Here is a 23386-nt window from a genome sequence, read left to right as displayed (position 1 = left end):
GATGACGCTGGTCAGGCCACCGATGACCAATTTCAAGATGACTGTGAGAGCTGACTGTATTGTTTCTGCATGTAGCTCCCTCCCTCTGTCTATATACACTCTTGCCCCCGATTGTCGGCAGGGGGAGTCAGGCTTTGGACTGGCATCTGCCCTCCCCGCCAGTTGCCAGCCTCCAAAATAAAGCAACCTTTCCTTTCCTACCAACACTTGTCTCTCGAGAATTGGCTTTTGAGCAGCAAGCAGCCAGACCTGGGTTTGGTGAAGGCTTTAGAGAAAAATCAGCGTGCTCAGATAAGGTTTATTAGGTTTTTACAATTTAGAATGATGAGTTATAAAATGTGAACACTTATTTTTCTAAAAATTAACATATTTAAATGTTCAGAATAGATGGAAAGCTTGACTAGTGCAAAGTTGTCATTCCTACTCACTCTACCCCCAAATTAACATTTCGTTTTTAGATTTTCTATAATTCTAATCAAAATCTCAATGACATTTTCTTTTGTAGCATAACAAAATGATTCTAAAATTTATCTGGAGGACAAAAATTGCACGTGCCAATGTTTAAAAATAATGAAAGGTGAGCATAATTAAAAATATTAATATGGCAGTGCCTATCAGTACTGAGAATTTATCCAACAGAGATACTTCAATAAGTATACCTGTGTATACTATATGACTGGATTTTTTTCCTGCAGAATTTACTTGGAGAACTGTCTTAACAGAGTAAGAGTTAATATATGGAACATCCATACCATAAAATACTGTCCTGCAGTTAAGAATGAAGTAGTTCTGAATATACTAACAAGGGAATACTATCTGATATATATTAATAAAAAAATTTTTAATGTATCATCCTGTTTGTTATAGCATAAAATTATAAGTGGCTAGAAAAATATCTGGAAGGATATACCAGAGTATGGAAGAGTCTCCACATTTTCAAAGTATTTATTTCTGTGTTGCTTAAGTGTTTTTCACCAAGCACATGCTGCAGTCATAAGTTAAAAGGATAGATGAAGAAAAAATTACTGTGTAAGAATGCTGAAATATAGGCAGAAACAAGTCTTGGAATTTTTTTTCTGAGACAGTTAATTCAACAGATGTAAGGTATAGGCCTTCCAAAACACCATGGGGAAGAAAAAAGCCAAAAAGGACATGTGATCAATTCAGGAAAGAAGGGGGAAAAGGGAAGTAGAAGAAAGCAAAAGAAATTGGTTCAGTTCTATTAAAGATAAGACTAAATTTTTAAAAATTAATTCAACTGTATATTTTCCACAGGGAACACTCCTAAAACAAAGTAACACAGTAACACAGGAAGGCTAAAAATAAATGGATGGTGACTAGCTGGGAATTATGCTAAAAGAAAAAGGTTAATCCCAAAAGGTTATATACTGTATGAGCCCATCTATATAACAATTTTGAAATGACAAAATTTTAGAAACAGGACAAACTGGGGGGTGGAGGTGGGAAGAAAGCAGGCAGGTGATGGATATAGTTATAAGAAGGCAACAGGAGGGGTCCTTGTGGGTTTTGTCTTGACTAGTGGTTGATACTCAAACCTCCAAAAGGGGCAAAACTATACAACTTAATACACATCTGGAGAAATCTAAAGATTTGTGGATTGCATCATTGTTAATACCCTAGTTGTAATACTATAGTATCATCTGCAAAATGCTACCAGTGAGGGAACTGGGAAAAGTGCAAAAAATCTCTCATTTCTTACAGAACAGAGTGTGAATCTACAATTGTTTCAATAAAATAAAATTTAAAAATGAATGGGTGGCACCACAAAGGTTTAAATGAAAAACAAAGGCAATACTAGATGTACAGAAGGCTGTGGAGCAACTAGAACTCTCACCCACTGCTGGTGGAAGTATAAACTGATTCAACCACTCTGGATAACTACGCATATCCATTCCTAGGAATACACCCAACAGAAATGCATTTGTACATTCACACACACAAAAAATGATTAAAGGTTCATGGCAGCATGTTTATGATAGCCAACAATGACTATCAATAGTAGAATGGATAAATAAACTGTATAGTGACACGAGAATAAAAAGATTACTGCTTTGTGCAACAGCATGAACAAATCACACAAACATGATACTTAAAGAAGCTAGACCCCAAAGAGACACACCCTCTGTTTCAATTTAGATTAAAATGTGCTTCTCAGCAAAGGAAACCATAAACAAAAAGACAACCTATGGACTTGGAGAAAATATTTGCAAATGATGCAACCGATATGGGCTTAATTTCCAAAATATACAAAGAGTTCATACAACTCAACAACAAACAAACAACCCAACTGAAAAATGGGCAGAAGGCCTAAATAGACAATTCTCCAAAGAAGACATACAGATGTCCAAGAGGCATATGAAAAGATGCTCAACATCACTAATTATTAGAGAAATGCAAATCAAACCTACAATGAGGTTACCACCTCATACCAGTCAGAATGGCCATCATTAAAAAGTCTACAAACAATAAATGCTGGAGGGGATGTGGAGAAAAGGGAACCCTTTTAACATTGTTGGTGGGAATGTAAACTGGTGCAGCCACTATGGAAAACAGTATGGAGGTTCCTCAAAAAACTAAAGACAGGGCTTCCCTGGTGGCGCAATGGTTGAGAGTCCGCCTGCTGATACAGGGAACACGGGCTTGTGCCCTGGTCCAGGAGGATCCCACATGCCGCAGAGCGGCTGGGCCCGTGAGCCATGGCCGCTGAGCCTGCGCATCCGGAACCTGTGCTCCGCAATGGGAGAGGCCACAACAGTGAGAGGCCCGCATACCACACACAAAAAAAACAAAAACTAAAAACAGAACTACCATATGACCCAGCAATCCCACTACTGGGCATATACCCAGAGAAAACCATAATTCAAAAAGATACATGCACCCCAATGTTCATAGCAGCACCATTTACAATAGTCAAGACATGGAAAAAACCTAAATATCCACTGATGGATGAATGAATAAAGAAGATATGGTAAAATGGAATACTACTCACCCATAAAAAAGAATGAAATAATGCCGTTTGCAGCAACATGGATGGACCTAGAGATTATCATACTAAGTGAAGTTAAGTCAGAAAGAGAAAGACAAATACCATATCACTTTTATGTGGAATCTAAAATACGACACAAACATATCTACAAAACAAAAATAGATGTACAGATACAGAGAACAGACTTGTGGTTGCCAAGGGAGAGGGAAGGTTGGGCAGTTTGGGATTAGCAGATGCAAACTATTATATATAAAATGGATAAACAACAAAGTCCTACTGTATAGCACAGGGAACTATATTCAATATCCTTTGATAAACTGTAATGGAAAAGAACATGAAAAAGTATATATGTGTATAACTGAATCACTTTGCTGCACAGCAGAAATTAACACTGATAATCAACCATACTTCAGTAAAATTAAATATATATATACACTCGAAAAATAAAAATAAAAGAAGTGCTTCTGATTAATGTTAAGTCTCAATATTGACTGCCCTTCTTGACTTCGTTATGTGAAAATTCAAGATGTATACTTATGTTTATTTTTAAAATACATAAAATGAAAGAAATATACCATGCAGCTATTAAAAAAACAAGAGAGCCAAGACTGAAATGTATGAGACAAAATTCAAGACAAAATACTTTAAATGATACCAACAAGAGTATTTTAAGATGATAAAAAATGCAAACCACCAAGAGAGAACAGTCACAAATTTAATTTTGTGAACTAACCTATAAAAAGCTGGATTTGAATTCATTATTGAATTTGTGGTTAAGAACTCTCCTACAGGGCTTCCCTGGTGGCGCAGTGGTTGAGAGTCCGCCTGCCGATGCAGGGGACACGGGTTCGTGCCCCGGTCCGGGAGGATCTCACATGCCGCGGAGCAGCTGGGCCCGTGAGCCATGGCTGCTGAGCCTGCACGTCTGGAGCCTGTGCTCCGCAACGGGAGAGGCCACAGCAGTGAGAAGCCCGCGTACCGCAAACAAACAAACAAACAAAAAAGAACTCTCCTACAAAAAACTTCAGGCCTAGACGACGTCACTAGTAAGTTCTAACAATCATTTAAGGAAAAAATAATAGCAATACCGTACAAACTCAGAAAATGGAGAGGAAACACTTAGCAATAATCATTTATGAGGCCAATTACCTTCATACCATGTCAGACAGACATTACAAGAAAACTACAGCCAATATCCCCTTATGAACACATATATAAAAATACTGGAAGTATTAGCACATCAAATCCAGCAATATGTAAAGAGGATAATTCAGATTCCACACACACACAAAATAATAAATTCAGCTAAGTTGCAGGATACAAAATCAACATATAAAAATCACTTGTGTATAGAGGAAACATACCTCAACATAATAAAGTCCATTTATGAAAAACCCACAGCTAACATCATACTAAATGGTGAAAAACTGAAAGCCTTTCCTCTAAAATCAGAAATAAGACAAGGATACCCACTCTTGCCACATCTCTTTAATGTAGTATTAAAAGTCCTAGCCACATGGGGCTTCCCTGGTGGCACAGTGGTTGAGAATCTGCCTGCCAATGCAGCGGACACGGGTTCGAGCCCCGGTCTGGGAAGATCCCACATGCCGCGGAGCAACTAGGCCCATGAGCCGCAACTACTGAGCCTGCGCATCTGGAGCTTGTGCTCCGCAACGAGAGGCCGCGACAGTGAGAGGCCCACGCACCACAATGAAGAGTGGCCCCCGCTCGCAGCAACTGGAGAAAGCCCACACACAGAAACGAAGACCCAACATAGCCAAAAATAAATAAATTAAATTTAAAAAAAAATCCTAGCCACAGCAATCAGATAAGGAAAAGAAAAGGCATCCAAATTGGAAGGAAAGAAGTAAAACTGTCACATTTCCAGATGACATGATACTATATATAGAAAACTCTAAAATCTCCACCAAAAAAAATTAGAATACAGTAAAGGTGCAGGATATAAAGTTAATATACAGAAATCTGTTGCTTTTCTATACATCAATAATGAACTATCAGAGAAAGCAAGAAAACAATCCCATTTAAAATTGCATTAAAAATAACTGAATAGGAAAAAACTTCACCAAGGAAATGAAAGACCTATACTGTGAAAACTATAAAACACTGATGAAGGAAAATAAAGATGATAACAGCGAAAGGGAAAGATATCCAGTGTTCTTAGGTTGGAAGAATTAATATTGTTAAAATGTCCATACTACCCAAAGCAATCTATAGATTTACACAAAAGACCCCAAATTTCCAAAGCAATTTTGAGAAAGAACAGAGCTGAGGTATCATGCCCCCTGACTTTAGACTATACTACAAAGCTACAGTCATCAACACAGTATGGTACTGGCAGAAAAACAGACACATAGATCAATGCAACAGAATAGAGCCCTGAAATAAACCCATACACTTACAGTCAATTAATCTATGACAAAGGAGGCAAGAAAATACAATAAGGAAAGGACAGTCTCTTCAATAAGTAGTACTGGAAAAACTGGACAGCTACATATAGAAGAATGGAAATAGAACATTTTCTCACGCCATATACAAAAATAAACTCAAAATGGTTTAAAGACCTATATGTAAGACCTGACACCATAAAACTCCTAGAAGAAAACAGGCAGAACACTCTTTGACATAAACTGTAGCAATATTTTTTTGGATCTTTCTCCTAAGGCAAAGGAAACAAAAGCAAAACTAAACAAATGGGAACTAATGCAACTCAAAAGCTTTTGTACAGCAAAGGAAACAAACAATAAAACAAAAAGACAACCTACTGAATGGGAGAAAATATTTGCAAATGATACAACTGATAAGAGATTAATATCTAAAATATATAAACAGCTCATACATCTCAATATCAACAAAGAACCTGATTTTAAAATGTGCAGGAGACCTGAATAGACATTTTCCGAAAGAAGACATACAGATGGCCAACAGGCACATGAAAAAATTCCTAACATTGCTAATCATCAGAGAAACGCAAATTAAAACTACAATAAGGGCTTCCCTGGTGGCGCAGTGGTTGAGAGTCCACCTGCTGATGCAGGGGATACGGGTTTGTGCCCCATTCTGGGAGGATCCCACATGCTGCAGAGCGGCTGGGCCCGTGAGCCGTGGCCTCTGGGCCTGCACATGCAAAGCCTGTGCTCCGCAGTGGGAGGGGCAACAACAGTAAGAGGCCCGTGTACCGCAAAACAAAAAAAACAAAAAAACACCTACAATAAGATATAGCCTTACAGCTGTCAGAATGGCTATCATCAAAAAGACAACAAGTAACAAATGTTGTGAGGATGTGGAGAAAGTGAACTCCAGTACACTGTTGGTGGGAATGTAAACTGGTGCAGCCACTGTGGAAAACAAGATGAAAGTTCCTCAAAAACCTAAAAACAGAGCTACCATATGATCCAGCAATTCCACTGTTGGGTATATATCCAAAGAAAATGAAAAAAGTAATTCAAAAAGATACATGCACCCCAATGTTTATAGCAGCATTCTTTACATCAGCCAAGATATGAAAGCAATCTAAGTGTCCATCAATGGATGAAGGGATAAAGAAGATGTGGTATGTATATACAATGGAATACTAGTCTGCTATAAAAAAAGAATGAAATTTTGCCATTTGCAGCAACGTGGATGGACCTGGAGGGTATTATGCTTAGTGAAATAAGTCAGAGGAAATTAAATACTGTATAGTATCACCTATATGTGGAATCTAAAAAATAAAATGAATGAATATAATTTTTTTTTACTTTAGAAAGTCAAAGGATGTATTTTAAAAGCTCTTGTTACTAATAAACTAATTAAGCGGGTCAAAAAATAAAGTAAATCTACAAAATCCAGTATGAAATATCAGGCAATTAAGAATTGGAAATCGAGACTTCCGGGGAAGATGGCGAAAGAGTAAGACGCGGAGATCACCTTCCTCCCCCAGATACACCAGAAATATAGCTACACGTAGAACAACTCCTACAGAACACCTACTGAACACTGGCAGAAGACCTCAGACCTCCCAAAAGGCAAGAAACTCCCCACGTACCTGGGAAGGGCAAAGCGGAGAGATTCCCGCACAGAGGATCGGTGCCGACTGGCACTCACCAGCCCGAGAGGCTTGTCTGCTTGCCCGCCGGGGCGGGCGGCGCTGGAAGCTGAGGCTCGGGCTTCGGTCAGAGCGCAGGGAGAGGACTGGGGCTGGCGGCGAGAACTCACCCTGAAGGGGGCTAATGCGCCACAGCTAGCCGGGAGGGAGTCCGGGAAAACTCTGGAACTGCCGAAGAGGCAAGAGACTATTTCTTCCCTCTTGGTTTCCTGGTGCGCGAGGAGAGGGGATTAAGAGCGCTGTTTAAAGGAGCCTCACAGACGGGCGCAAGCCGCGGCTGAAAGCACGGAGCCCAGAGACGGACGTGGGGCACTGGGGCTGCTGCTGCCGCCGCCAAGAGGCCTGTGTTCGAGCGCAGGTCACTGTCCACGCCGCCCTACCGGGAGCCTGTACAACCCATCACTGCCGGGGTCCCGGGATCCAATGACGGCTTCCCTGGGAGAACACATGGCGCACCTCGGGCTGGTGCAACGTCACGCCGGCCTCTGCCGCTGCAGGCTCGCCCCGCACTCCGTGCCCCTCCCTCCCCCCCAGCCTGAGTGAGCCAGAGGCCCCGAAGCGGCTGCTCCTTTAACCCTGTCCTGTCTGAGCGAAGAACAGACGCCCTCCGGCGACCTACACGCAGAGGCGGGGCCAAATCCAAAGCTGAGACCCAGGAGCTGTGGGAACAAAGAAGAGAAAGGGAAATCTCTCCCAACAGCCTTAGAAGCAGCAGATTAAAGCTCCAAAATCAACTTGATGTACCCTGCATCTGTGGAATACATGAATAGACAACAAATCATCCCAAATTGAGGAGCCAGGAGTCAGTGCTGTGCCTCTGAGGTGGGAGAGCCAACTTCAGGACACTGGTCCACAAGAGACCTCCCAGCTCCACATAATATCAAACGGCGAAAATCTTGCAGAGATCTCCATCTCAACACCAGCACTCAGCTTCACTCAACGACCAGCAAGCTACAGTGCTGGACACCCTATGCCAAACAACTAGCAAGACAGGAACACAACGCCACCCATTAGCAGAGAGGCTGCCTAAAATCATAAAAAGTCCACAGACACACCAAAACACACCACCAGACGTGGACCTGCCCACCAGAAAGACAAGATCCAGCCTCATCCACCAGAACACAGGCACTAGTCCCCTCCACCAGGAAGCCTACACAACCCACTAAACCAACCTTAGCCACTGGGGACAGACACCAAAAACAACGGGAACTACGAACCTGCAAGCCTGCAAAAAGGAGACCCCAAACACAGTAACATAAGCAAAATGAGAAAACAGAAAAACACACAGCAGGAGAAGGAGCAAGATAAAAACCCACCAGACCTAACAAATGAAGAGGTAATAGGCAGTCTACCTGAAAAAGAATTCAGAATGATAGTAAAGATGTTCCAAGATTCTATTTCCAAGATCCAAAATCTTGGAAATAGAATAGACAAAATGCAAGAAACAGTTAACAAGAACCTAGAAGAACTAAAGATGAGTCAAACATCTATTAAAAGCACAATAAATGAAATGAAAAATACTCTAGATGGGATCAATAGCAGAATAACTGAGGCAGAAGAACAGATAAGTGAGGTGGAAGATGAAACAGTGGAAATAACTGATGCAGAGCAAAATAAAGAAAAAAGAATGAAAAGAACAGAGGACAGTCTCAGAGACCTCTGGGACAACATTAAGCGCACCAACATTCGAATTATAGGGGTTCCAGAAGAAGAAGAGAAAAAGAAAGGGACTGAGAAAATATTTGAAGAGATTATAGTTGAAAACTTCCCTAATATGGGAAAGGAAATAGTTAATCAAGTCCAGGAGGCACAGAGAGTCCCATACGGAATAAATCCAAGGAGAAATACGCCAAGACACATATTAATCTGTCAAAAATTAAACACAAAGAAATCATATTAAAAGCAACAAGGGAAAACAAACAAATAACACACAAGGGAATCCCCATCAGGATAACAGCTGATCTCTCAGCAGAAACTCTCCAAGCCAGAAGGGAGTGGCAGGACATATTTAAAGTGATGAAGGAGAAAAACCTGCAACCAAGATTACTCTACCCAGCAAGGATCTCATTCAGATTTGATGGAGAAATTAAAACGTTTACAGACAAGCAAAAGCTGAGAGAGTTCAGCACCACCAAACCAGCTTTACAACAAATGCTAAAGGAACTTCTCTAGGCAAGAAACACAACAAAGGAAAAGACCTACAATAACGAACCCAAAACAATTAAGAAAATGGGAATAGGAACATACATATCAATAATTACCTTAAATGTAAATGGACTAAATGCTCCCACCAAAAGAAACAGATTGGCTGAATGGATACAAAAACAAGACCCATATATATGCTGTCTACAAGAGACCCACTTCAGACCTAGAGACACATACAGATTGAAAGTAAGGGGATGGAAAAAGATATTCCATGCAAATGGAAATCAAAAGAAAGCTGGAGTAGCAATTCTCATATCAGACAAAATAGACTTTAAAATAAAGACTATTAGAAGAGACAAAGAAGGACACTACATAATGATCAAGGGATCAATCCAAGAAGATATAACAATTGTAAATATTTATGCACCCAACATAGGAGCACCTCAATACATAAGGCAAATACTAAAGGAGAAATCGACAGTAACACAATCATAGTAGGGGACTTTAACACCCCACTTTCACCAATGGACAGATCATCCAAAATGAAAATAAATAAGGAAACACAAGCTTTAAATGATACATTAAACAAGATGGACTTTGATATTTATAGGACATTCCATCCAAAAACAACAGAATACACATTTTTCTCAAGTGCTCATGGAACATTCTCCAGGACAGATCATATCTTGGGTCACAAATCAAGCCTTGGTAAATTTAAGAAAATTGAAATTATATCAAGTATCTTTTCCGACCACAATGCTATGAGACTAGATATCAATTACAGGAAAAGAGCTGTAAAAAATACAAACACATGGAGGCTAAACAATACACTACTGGGGCTTCCCTGGTGGCGCAGTGGTTGAGAGTCCGCCTGCCGATACAGGGGACACGGGTTCGTGCCCCGGTCCAGGAGGATCCCACATGCCGCGAAGCGGCTAGGCCCGTGAGCCATGGCCGCTGAAGCCTGCGCGTCCGGAGCCTGCGCTCCGCAACGGGAGAGGCCACAACAGTGCGAGGCCCGCGTACCGCAAAAAAAAAAAAAAAAAACCAATACACTACTTAATAACGAAGTGATCACTGAAGAAATCAAAGAGGAAATTAAAAAATACCTAGAAACAAATGACAATGGAGACACGACGACCCAAAACCTATGGGATGCAGCAAAAGCAGTTCTAAAGGGGAAGTTTATAGCAATACAATCCTACCTTAAGAAACAGGAAACATCTCGAATAAACAACCTAACCTTGCACCTAAAGCAATTAGAGAAAGAAGAACAAAAACATCCCAAAGTTAGCAGAAGGAAAGAAATCATAAAAATCAGATCAGAAATAAATGAAAAAGAAATGAAGGAAACAATAGCAAAGATCAATAAAACTAAAAGCTGGTTCTTTGAGAAGATAAACAAAATTGATAAACCATTAGCCAGACTCATCAAGAAAAAAAGGGAGAAGACTCAAATCAATCGAATTAGAAATGAAAAAGGAGAAGTAACAACTGACACTGCAGAAATACAAAAGATCATGAGAGATTATTACAAGCAACTCTATGCCAATAAAATGGACAACCTGGAAGAAATGGACAAATTCTTAGAAAAGCACAACCTGCCAAGACTGAATCAGGAAGAAATAGAAAATATGAACAGACAAATCACAAGCACTGAAATTGAAACTGTGATTAAAAATCTTCCAACAGGGCTTCCCTGGTGGCGCAGTGGTTGAGAATCTGCCTGCTAATGCAGGGGACACGGGTTCAAGCCCTGGGCTGGGAGGATCCCACATGCCGCGGAGCAACTAGGCCCGTGAGCCACAACGACTGAGCCTGCGCGTCTGGAGCCTGTGCTCCACAGCAAGGGAGGCCGCGATAGTAAGAGGCCCGCGCACTGCGATGAAGAGTGGCCCCCGCTTGCCACAACTAGAGAAAGCCCTAGCACAGAAACGAAGACCCAACACAGCAAAAATAAATAAATAAATAAATTAATTAATTAATTTAAAAAAAATCTTAAAAAAAAAAAAATCTTCCAACAAACAAAAGCCCAGGACCAGATGGCTTCACAGGCGAATTCTATCAAGCATTTAGTGAAGGGCTAACACCTATCCTTCTCAAACTCTTCCAAAATATAGCAGAGGGAGGAACACTCCCAAACTCATTCTACAAGGCCACCATCACCTTGATACCAAAACCAGACAAGGATGTCACAAAGAAAGAAAACTACAGGCCAATATCACTGATGAACATAGATGCAAAAATCCCCAACAAAATACTAGCAAACAGAATCCAACAGCACATTAAAAGGATCATACACCATGATCAAGTGGGGTTTATTCCAGGAATGCAAGGATTCTTCCATATACGCAAATCAATCAACGTGATACACCATATTAACAAATTGAAGGAGAAAAACCATATGATCATCTCAATAGATGCAGAGAAAGCTTTCGACAAAATTCAACACCCATTTATGATAAAAACCCTGCAGAAAGTAGGCATAGAGGGAACTTACCTCAACATAATAAAGGCCATATATGACAAACCCACAGCCAGCATTGTCCTCAATGGTGAAAAACTGAAACCATTTCCACTAAGATCAGGAACAAGACAAGGTTGCCTACTCTCACCACTCTTATTCAACTTAGTTTTGGAAGTTTTAGCCACAGCAATCAGAGAAGAAAAGGAAATAAAAGGAATCCAAATCGGAAAAGAAGAAGTAAAGCTGTCACTGTTTGCAGATGACATGATATTATACATAGAGAATCCTAAAGATGCTACCAGAAAACTACTAGAGCTAATCAATGAATTTGGTAAAGTAGCAGGATACAAAATTAATGCATAGAAATCTCTGGCATTCCTATATACTAATGATGAAAAATCTGAAAGTGAAATCAAGGAAACACTCCCATTTACCATTGCAACAAAAAGAATAAAATATCTAGGAATAAACCTACCTAAGGAGACAAAAGACCTGTATGCAGAAAATTATAAGACACTGATGAAAGAAATTAAAGATGATACAAATAGATGGAGAGATGTACCATGTTCCTGGATTGGAAGAATCAACATTGTGAAAATGACTCTACTACCCAAAGCAATCTACAGATTCAATGCAATCCCTATCAAACTACCAATGGCATTTTTCACAGAACTAGAACAAAAAATTTCACAATTTGTATGGAAACACAAAAGACCCCAAATAGCCAAAGCAACCTTGAGAACGAAAAATGGAGCTGGAGGAATCAGGCTCCCTGACTTCAGACTATACTACAAAGCTACAGTAATCAAGACAGTATGGTACTGGCACAAAAACAGAAAGATAGATCAATGGAACAGGATAGAAAGCCCAGAGATAAACCCTCGCACATATGGTCACCTTATCTTTGATAAAGGAGGCAGGAATGTACAGTGGAGAAAGGACAGTCTCTTCAATAAGTCGTGCTGGGAAAACTGGACAGGGACATGTAAAAGTATGAGATTAGATCACTCCCTAACACCATACACAAAAATAAGCTCAAAATGGATTAAAGACCTAAATGTAAGGCCAGACACTATCAAACTCTTAGAGGAAAACATAGGCAGAACACTCTATGACATAAATCACAGCAAGATCCTTTTTGACCCACCTCCTAGAGAAATGGAAATAAAGACAAAAATAAACACATGGGACCTAATGAAACTTAAAAGCTTTTGCACAGCAAAATAAACCATAAACAAGACCAAAAGACTACCCTCAGAATGGGAGAAAATATTTGCAAATGAAGCAACTGACAAAGGATTAATCTCCAAAATTTATAAGCAGCTCATGCAGCTCAATAACAAAACAACAAACAACCCAATCCACAAATGGGCAGAAGACCTAGATAGACATTTCTCCACAGAAGATATACAGACTGCCAACAAACACATGAAAGGATGCTCAACAGCTTTACTCATTAGAGAAATGCAAATCAAAACTACAATGAGATATCATCTCACACCAGTCAGAATGGCCATCATCAAAGAATCTAGAAACAATAAATGCTGGAGAGGGTGTGGCAAAAAGGGAACACTCTTGCACTGCTGGTGGGAATGTGAATTGGTACAGCCACTATGGAGAACGGTATGGAGGTTCCTTAAAAAACTACAAATAGAACTACCATATGACCCAGCAATCCCACTACTGGGCATATACCCTGAGAAAACCATAATTCAAAAAGAGACATGTACCAAAATGTTCATAGCAGCCCTATTTACAATAGCCCAGAGATGGAAACAACCTAAGTGTCCATCATCGGATGAATGGGTAAAGAAGATGTGGCACATATATACAATGGAATATTACTCAGCCATAAAAAGAAACGAAATTGAGCTATTTGTAATGAGGTGGATGGATCTAGAGCCTGTCATACAGAGTGAAGTAAGTCAGAAAGAGAAAGACAAATACTGTATGCTGACACATATATATGGAATTTAAGAAAAAAATGTCATGAAGAACATAGGGGTAAGACAGGAATAAAGACACAGACCTACTAGAGAATGGACTTGAGGATATGGGAAGGGGGAGGGGTAAGCTGTGACAAAGTGAAAGAGCGGCATGGACATATATACACTACCAAACGTAAGGTAGATAGCTAGTGGGAAGCAGCCGCACAGCACAGGGAGATCAGCTCGGAGCTTTGTGACCGCCTGGAGGGGTGGGATAGGGAGGGTGGGAGGGAGATGCAAAAGGGAGGGGATATGGGAACATATGTATATGTATAACTGATTAAATTTGTTATAAAGCAAAAAAAAAATTAGAAAAAAAAAAGAGTCATGTACCAAAATGTTCATAGCAGCCCTATTTACAATAGCCTGGAGATGGAAACAACCTAAGTGTCCATCATCGGATGAATGGATAAAGAAGATGTGGCACATATATACAATGGAATATTACTCAGCCATAAAAAGAAACGAAATTGAGCTATTTGTAATGAGGCGGATGGACCTAGAGTCTGTCATACAAAGTGAAGTAAGTCAGAAAGAGAAAGACAAATACTGTATGCTGACACATATATATGGAATTTTTGAAAAAAAAATGTCATGAAGAACATAGGGGTAAGATAGGAATAAAGACACAGATCTACTAGAGAATGGACTTGAGGATATGGGGAGGGGGAAGGGTAAGCTGTGACAAAGCGAAAGAGCGGCATGGACATATATACACTACCAAACGTAAGGTAGATAGCTAGTGGGAAGCAGCCGCACAGCACAGGGAGATCAGCTCGGTGCTTTGTGACCGCCTGGAGGGGTGGGATAGGGAGGGCGGGAGGGAGACGCAAAAGGGAGGGGATATGGGAACATATGTATATGTATAACTGATTAAATTTGTTAAATAAAAAAATAAATAAAAATAAAGAATTGGAAATCGAAAGTTTGAAAAGTAGTATTTACAAATTTGTTATAAAAAATGAAATACCTAAAGATAATGTTGGCAAAATATGTGCAAAACCTATAGACCGAAACACAAACTTTGTTTAGCAAACATTAAGAAGACCTAAATAGAGCTTCCCTGGTGGCACAGTGGTTAAGAATCAGCCTGCCATTGCAGGGGACACAGGTTCGAGCCCTGGTCCAGGAAGATTCCACATGCTGCGGAGCAACTAAGGCTGTGCACCACAAGTGCTGAGGCCCGTGCACCTAGAACCCATGCTCTGCAGCAAGAGAAGCTACCGCAATGAGAAGCCTGCACACCACAACGAAGAGTAGCACCTGCTCACCACAAACAGAGAAAGCCTGCACACGGCAATGAACACCCAACACAGCCAAAAATAAATAAAATAAATAAATAAAATAAACTCAGTTTAAATTAAAAAAGAACACCTAAATAAATGGAGAGCTATATCATACCTGTGAATTCGAGTTGTCAATACCAAATGGATCTATAGATTAAACACTATCCCAAGCAAAACCCTTGTAAGCTTTTATACTGCAAACTACAAAACATGCTGAAAGAAATAAAGTAAGACACAAACAAGTGGAAAGACATCCTGTATTCATGGATTGGAAGAGTTAATAATCTTAAATACTCCATACTACCCAAAGTGATCTACAGAATCAATGCAATCTCTATCAAAATCCCAAATGCATTTTTTGCAAAAATAGAAAAATCTATCCTAAAATTCATATGGAATCTCAAGGGACCCTGAAGAGTCAAAACAGCCCTGAGAAAGAACAAAGCTAGAAGCTTCATGCTTTATTTCAAAACATACTACAAAGTTACAATAATCAAAATAGCGTGGTACTGGCATAAAGACAAACATACAGACCAATGGAACAGAACAGAGAGCTCAGAAACGAACACTCACATAAATGGTCAACTGATCTTCAACAAGGGTGCCAACATTACACAATGGGGAAAGACTACACATTTTTCCACATCATGAAGCTTTCCCCTATGCTTTCTTCTTGAAGGTTTATAGTTTCAACTCTTATACTTAGTTCTTTAATCCATCTGAATTGATTTTTGTATATGGTTAAAGTAAGGATCCAATTTCATCCTTCTGTATGTGGATATCTAGTTTTCCCAGCAACACTTGTTGAAGAGAATATTCATTGAGTTTGGCAATGATTTCTTGGCTAGGACACCAAAGGCACAGGCAACAAAAGCAAAAACAGACAAACGGGACTGCAGTCGTCCCTAGCATCCAAAGTGGTTTGGTTACAGGACCCCCCTGTGGATACCAAAATCCACAGGTGCAAAAGTCCCTTATATAAAATGGCATAGTATTTATTTGCATGTAACCTATGCACATACTCCCATATACTTTTTTTTTGAATTTTGACTTTATTTTAATACAGCCAGTTCTTATTAGTTATCTACTTTATACATACTACTGTATATACGTCAATCCCAATCTCCCAATTCATCCCACCACCACCACCACCACCCACTCTGCTCCCCCCCTTGGTGTTCATATTTGTTCTCTACATCTGTGTCTCTATTTCTGCCTTGCAAACAGGTTCATCTGTACCATTTTTCTTGATTCCACATATATGCGTTAATATATGGTATTTGTTTTTCTCTTTATTACTTACTTCACTCTGTATGATAATCTCTAGGTCCATCCACGTCTCTGAGAATGACCCAATTTCATTCCTTTTTATGGATAAGTAATATTCCATTCTATACATGTCCCACATCTTCTTTATCCATTTGTCTGTAGATGGGCATTGAGATTGCTTCCATGACCTGGCTATTGTAAACAGTGCTGCAATAAACACTGGGGTGCATGTGTCTTTCTGAATTATGGTTTTCTCTGGGTATATGCCCAGTAGTGGGATTGCTGGGTCATATTGTAATTTTATTTTTAGTTTTTTTAAGGAACCACCATACTGTTCTCCACAGTGGCTGTATCAATTTACATTCCCACCAACAGTGCAAGGGGGTTCCCTTTTCTCCACACCCTCTCCAGCATTTGTACTTTGTAGATTTTCTGATGACGGCCATTCTGACTGGTGTGAGGTGATACCTCATTGTAGTTCTGATTTGGATTTCTCTAATAATTAGTGATGTTGAGCAGCTGTTCATGTGCCTCTTGGCCATCTGTATGTCTTCTTTGGAGAAATGCCTATTTAGGTATTCTGTGCTTTTGATTGGGTTGTTTGTTTTTTTAATATTGGGCTGCATGAGCTGTTTAGACATTTTGGAGATTAATCATTTGTCCTTTGACTCATTTCCAAATATTTTCTCCCATTCTGAGGGTTGTCTTTTCATCTTCTTTATAGGTTTCTTTGCCATACAAAAGCATTTAAGTTTCATTAGGTCCCATTTGTTTATTTTTGTTTTTATTTCCATTAATCTAGGGCTTTCTATCCTGTTCCATTGATCTGTATTTCTGTTTTTCTGCCAGTACCATACTGTCTTGATTACTGTAGCTTTGTAGTATAGTCTGAAGTCAGCAATCTGATTCCACCAGCTCCGTTTTCTTCCCTCAAGATTGCTTCGGCTATTCGGGGTCTTTTGTGTCTCCATACAGATTTTAAGATTTTTTGCTCTAGTTTTGTAAAAAAAAAAAAATGCCATTGGTAATTTGATAGGGATTGCACTGAATCTGTAGATGTCTCTGGGTAGTATAGTCATTTTCACATTATTGATTCTTCCAATCCAAGAACACAGTATATCACTCCATCTGTTTGCATCATCTTTGATATATCTCATCAGTGTTTTATAGTTTTCTGAGTGCAGGTCTTTTACCTCCGTAGGTAGGTTTATTCCTAGGTATTTTATTCTTTTTGTTGCAGTGGTGAACAGGATTGTTTAATTTCTCTTTCTGATCTTTCGTTGTTAGTGTATAGGAATGCAAGAGATTACTGTATATTGATTTTGCATCCTGCAACTTTACCAAATTCATTAATTAGCTCTAGTAGTTTTCTAGTGGCATCGTTACCATTCTCTAGGTATAGTATCATGTCATTGGCAAACAGTGACAGTTTTACTTCTTCTTTTCTAATTTGTATTCATTTCATTCTTTTTCTTCTCTGATTGCCATGGCTAGGCCTTCCAAAACTATGTTGAATAACAGTGGCGAGAGTGGACATCCTTCTCTTGTTCCTGATCTTAGAGGAAATGCTTTCAGTTTTTCACCATTGCGAATGATATTTACTGTGGGTTTCTCATATATGGCCTTTATTATGTTGAGGTAGGTTCCCTCTATGCCCACTTTATGGAGAGTTTTATCATAAATGGGTGTTGAATTTTGTCAAAAGCTTTTTCTACATCTATTGAGATGACCATATGGTTTTTATTCCTCAATTTGTTAATACAGTATATCACATTGATTGATTTGCAAATACTGAAGAATCCTTGCATCCCTGGGATAAATCCCACTTGATCATGGTGTATGATCCTTTTAATGTGTTGTTGGATTCTGTTTCCTAGTATTTTCTTGAGGATCTTTAATTCTATATTCATCAGTGATGTTGGTCTGTAATTTTCTTTTTTTGTAGTATCTTTGTCTAGTTTTTTTTTTGATACCTGGGCCTCTCACTGTTGTGGCCTCTCCCGTTGCGGAGCACAGGCTCCGGACACACAGGCCCAGCTGCTCAGCGGCATGTGGGATCCTCCCGGACCGGGGCACGAACCCGTGTCCCCTGCATCGGCAGGCAGACTCTCAACCACTGCGCCACCAGGGAAGCCCCTCTGTCTAGTTTTGATATCAGGCTGATGGTGGCCTCGTAGAATGAGTTTGGGAGTGTTCCATCCTCTGCAATTTTTGGAAGGACGGGTGTTACCTCTTCTCTAAATGTTTGATGGAATTCACCTGTGAAGGCATCTGGTCCTGGACTTTTGTTTGTTGGAAGATTTTTAATCATAGTTTCAATTTCATTACTTGTGACTGGTCTGTTCATATTTTCTATTTTTTTCCTGGTTCAGTCTTGGAAAGTTATACCTTTCTAAGAACTAGTCCATTTCTTCCAGGTTGTCCATTTTATTGGCATAGAGTTGCTTGTAGTAGTCTCTCATGATGCTTTGTATTTCTGTAGTGTCAGCTGTCATCTCTCCTTTTTCATTTCTAATCTTCTTGACTTGAGTCCTCTCCCTTTTTTTCTTGCTGAGTCTGGCGAAAGGTTTATCAATTTTGTTTATCTTCTCAAAGAACCAACTTTTAGTTTTACTGATCATTGCTATTGTTTTCTTTGTTTCTACTTCATTTATTTCTGCTCTGATCTTTATGATTTTTTTCCTTCTACTTTAGGTTTTCTTTGTTCTTTCTCTAGTTCATTTAGGTGTGAGTTTAGATTGTTTATTTGAGATTTTTCTTGTTTCTTGAGGTAAGCTTGTATTGCTATACACTTGCCTCTTAGAACGGCTTTTGCTGCATCCCATAGGTTTTGGATCGTCATGTTTCTGTTGTCATTTGTCTCTAGGTATTTTTTGATTTCCTCTTTGATTTATTCAGTGATTTCTTGGTTATTTAGTAACGTATTGTTTAGCCTCCATGTGTTTGTGTTTTTTACATTTTTTTCCCTGTAAGTGAATTCTAATCTCATAGTGTTGTGGTTGGAAAAGATGCCTGATATGATTTCAATTTTCTTAAATTTACTGAGGCTTGATTTGTGACCCAAGATGTGATCTCTCCTGGAGAATGTTCCATGTGCACTGGAGAAGAAAGTGTAGTCTGCTGTTTTTGGATGGAATGTCCTATATATATCAGTTAAATCTATCTGGTCTGTTGTGTCATTTACATCTAGGGTTCCCTTATTAACTTTCTGGCTGGATGATCTGTCCATTGTTGTAAGTGAGGTGTTAAAGTCCCCCACTAGTATTGTGTTACTGTAGATTTCCTCCTTTATAGCTGTTAGCACTTGCCTTATGCATTGAGGTGCTCTTATGTTGGGTGCATATATAATTGTTATATCTTCTTCTTGGATTGATCCCTTGATCATTATGTTGTGTACTTCCTTGTCTCTTGTAACTTTACTTTAAAGTCTATTTTATCTGATATGAGTATTGCTACTCCAGCTTTCTCCTGATTTCCATTTGCATGGAGTATTTTTTTCCATCCCCACACTTTCAGTCTCTATGTGTCCCTAGGTCTGAAGTGGGTCTCTTGTAGATAGCATATATATGGGTCTTGTTTTTGTATCCATTCAGCGAGCCTGTGTCTTTTGGTTGGAGCATTTAATCCATTCACATTTAAGGTAATTATCACTACGTATGTTCCTATCACCATTTTCTTAACAGTTTTGGGTTTGTTTTCCTAGATCCTTTACTTCTCTTGAATTTCCCACTTAGGGAACTTCCTTTAGCATTTGTTGTAGAGCTGGTTTGGTGGTGCTGAATTCTCTTAGCTTTTGCTTGTCTGTAAAGCTTTTGATTTCTCCATCAAATCTGAATGAGATCCTTGCCGGGTAGAGTAATCTTGGTTTTAGGTTCTTCCCTTTCATCACTTTAAATATATCATGTCACTCCCTTATGGCTTGTAGAGTTTCTGCTGAGAAATCAGCTGTTAACCTTAGAGTTCCCTTGCATGTTACTTGTTGTTTTTACCTTGTTGCTTTTAATAATTTTTCTTTGTCTTTATTTTTTGTCAGTTTGATTACTATGTGTCTCAGCATATTTCTCCTTGGCTTTATGCTGCCTGGGACTCTCTGCGCTTCCTGAACTTGGGTGGATATTTTCTTTCCCATGTTAGGGAAGTTTTCAACTATAATCTCTTCAAATCTTTTCTCAGGTCCTTTCTCTCTCTCTTCTCCTTCTGGGACCCCTATAATGTGAATGTTGGTGCATTTAATGTTGTCCCAGAGATCTCTTTGGCTGTGTTGACTTCTTTTCATTCTTTTTTCTTTATTATGTTACACAGCAGTGAATCCCACCATTCTGTCTTCCAGGTCACTTATCCATTCTTCTGCCTCAGTTATTCTGCTATTGATTCCTTCTAGTGTATTTTTCATTTCAGTTATTGTATTGTTCATCTCTGTTTGTTTGTTCTTTAATTCTTTTAGGTGTTTGTTCTTTAATTCTTCTAGGTCTTTGTTAAATATTTCTTGCATCTTCTTGATCTTTGTCTCCATTCTTTTTCCAAGGTCCTGGATCATCTTCACTATCATTATTCTGAATTCTTTTTCTGGAAGGTTGCCTATCTCCATTTCATTTAGTTGTTCTTCTGGGGTTTTATCTTGTTCCTTCATCTGGTACATAGCCCTCTGCCTTTTCATTTTGTCTATCTTTCTGTGAAAGTCTGTTCCACAGACTGCAGGATTGTTGTAGTTCTTGCTTCTTCTGTCTGCCCTCTGTTGGATGAGGCTATCTAAGAGGCTTGTGTAAGCTTCCTGATGGGAGGGACTGGTGGTGGGTATAGTTGGGTGTTGCTCTGGTGGGCAGAGCTCAGTAAAACTTTAATCTGCTTGTCTACTGATGGGTGGGGCTGAGTTCCCTCCCTGTTGGTTGTTTGGCCTGAGGCAACCCAGCACTGGAGGCTATGGGCTCTTTGGTGGGGCTAATGGAGTACTTCCCAGAACTTCTGCTGCCAGTGCCCTTGTCCCTGCGGTGAGCCACGGCCGCCCCCTGCCTCTGCAAGGGACCCTCCAACAACAGCATGCAGGCCTGGCTCAGTCTCCTATGGGGTCACTGCTCCTTCCACCTGGGTCCCGATGTGCACACTACCCTGTGTGTGCCCTTCAAGAGTGAAGTCTCTGTCTCCCCCAGTCAAAGTCCTGCAATCAAATCCCGCTAGCCTTCAAAGTCTGATTCTCTGGGAATTCCTTCTCCCGTTGCCAGACCCCCAGTTGGGAAGCCTGAGATGGGGCTCAGAACTCCAGTGGATGGTCCTCTGTGGTATAATTGTTCTCCAGTTTGTGAGTCACCCACTCAGTGGTTATGGGATTTGAATTTATTGTGACTGCACCCCTCCTACTGTCTCACTGCAGCTTCTCCTTTGTCTTTGGATGTGATGTATCTTTTTTGGTGAGTTCCGGTGTCTTCCTGTTGATTACTGTTCAGCAGTTAGTTGTGATTCCAGTGCTATCACAAGAGGGAGTGAGCACACATCCTTCTACTCCACCATCTTGAACCAATCTCCCCTCCCATATACTTTAAATCATCTCTAGGTTACTTATAATACACAGTAGAATGTAAATGCTATGTAAATAGATGTCAACTTGCAGAAAATTCAAGATTTGCTTTTTGAAACTTTCTGGAATTTGGGGGGAAGCTGTGGATAGAGGGCTGACTGTACATCAAACTTAAAAACTTATGTGCAGCAAAGGAAACAATCAACAGAGTGAAAAGGCAAGCTACAGAGAAGTATCTGCAAACCATATATCTGGTAAGTTAATACCTAAAACATATAAAGCATTCCTAGGGCTCAACAACAAAAAATAAACAACCTCATTTTTTAAATGTGCAAAGGTCTTGAATAGACATTTCTCCAAAGAAGATGTACAAATGACCAACAAGCATATGAAAACCTGCTCAACATCACAAATCATTAGGAAAATGCAAATCAGAACTACAATGAGAAATCACCTCACACCCATTAGGATAGTCACTATCGAAACAAAACAAAACAAAAACCAGAAAATAACTAGTGTTGGTGAGAACGCAGAAAAGTAAGAACCCTTGTGCATTGTTGGCAGTAATGTAAAATGGTGCCGCCACTATAAAAGATAGTATGGAGGCTCCTCAAAAAAATTAAAAATAGAATTACAATGTGATCCAGCAATTCCACTTCTGGGTATATATCCAAAGGAATTGAAAAGAGAATCTCAAAGAGCTATCTGCACACCCATATTCCCAGCATCATTATTCACAACAGCCAAGAGGGAGAAGCAACCCAAGTGTCCAACAATGGATGAATGGATAAACAAGATAGGGTATACTCATACAATGGAACATTATCCAGCCTTAACAGAAGGGAAATCCTGCCATTTGTAGCAACCTTAATGAATCTTTAAGACATTATGCTGAATGTAATAAGCTAGCCACAAAAAAACAAATACTGTATGATTCCATTTATATGAGGTATGTAAACTATGGAAACAGAAAGTAAACTGTGGTTACCAGGGGCTGGGGAGAGGAGGAACAGGAGAATTGTTCAATGAATAGAGAATTTCAGTTTTGCAAAATGAAAAAGTTCTAGAGATCTGTCACAGAACAATGTGAATACTGTTAAAACTTACCTTCTTAACCATTTTTAAGTGTAAAGTAGTGTTATTTATTTTTTAACACACACACAGAAATACATCTGGCACGCTTTTCCATAAAAACTGAGAAAGTGATTCTAAAATCTATATAGAAATATGCTAAGACCAAGAATAAGTAAAACAGTTTTGAAAAAGAACTAATATGTAAAGGAGGCAAAAATATACAGTGGAGAAAAGACAGCCTCTTCAATAAGTGGTGCTGGGAAAAATGGACAGCTACATGTAAAAGAATGAAATTAGAACACTCCCTAACACCATACACAAAAATAAACTCAAAATGGATTAAAGACCTAAATGTAAGGCCAGACACTATAAAGCTCTTAGAGGAAAACATAGGCAGAACACCCTATGACATAAATCACAACAAGATCCTTTCTGACCCACCTCCTAGAGAAATGGATATAAAAATAATAATAAACAAATGGGACCTAATGAAACTCAAAAGCTTTTGTAAAGCAAAGGAAACCATAAACGAC

At 39.5% G+C, this 23386-nt stretch overlaps 1 protein-coding gene across 8 annotated transcripts in view; it reads right to left on the bottom strand.

Moving 5' to 3' along the window:
• The window catches only part of WDSUB1 (WD repeat, sterile alpha motif and U-box domain containing 1), a 91180-nt gene that overhangs the window by 8321 nt on the left and 59473 nt on the right, over positions 1-23386 (bottom strand). The window lies entirely within an intron of this gene.

Source organism: Mesoplodon bidens (genome assembly GCF_964165515.1).
Source record: "Mesoplodon bidens genome assembly, chromosome: 8".
Classification (NCBI taxonomy): Eukaryota; Metazoa; Chordata; class Mammalia; order Artiodactyla; family Ziphiidae; genus Mesoplodon; species Mesoplodon bidens.
This window is presented reverse-complemented; position numbering and strand designations above follow the sequence as displayed.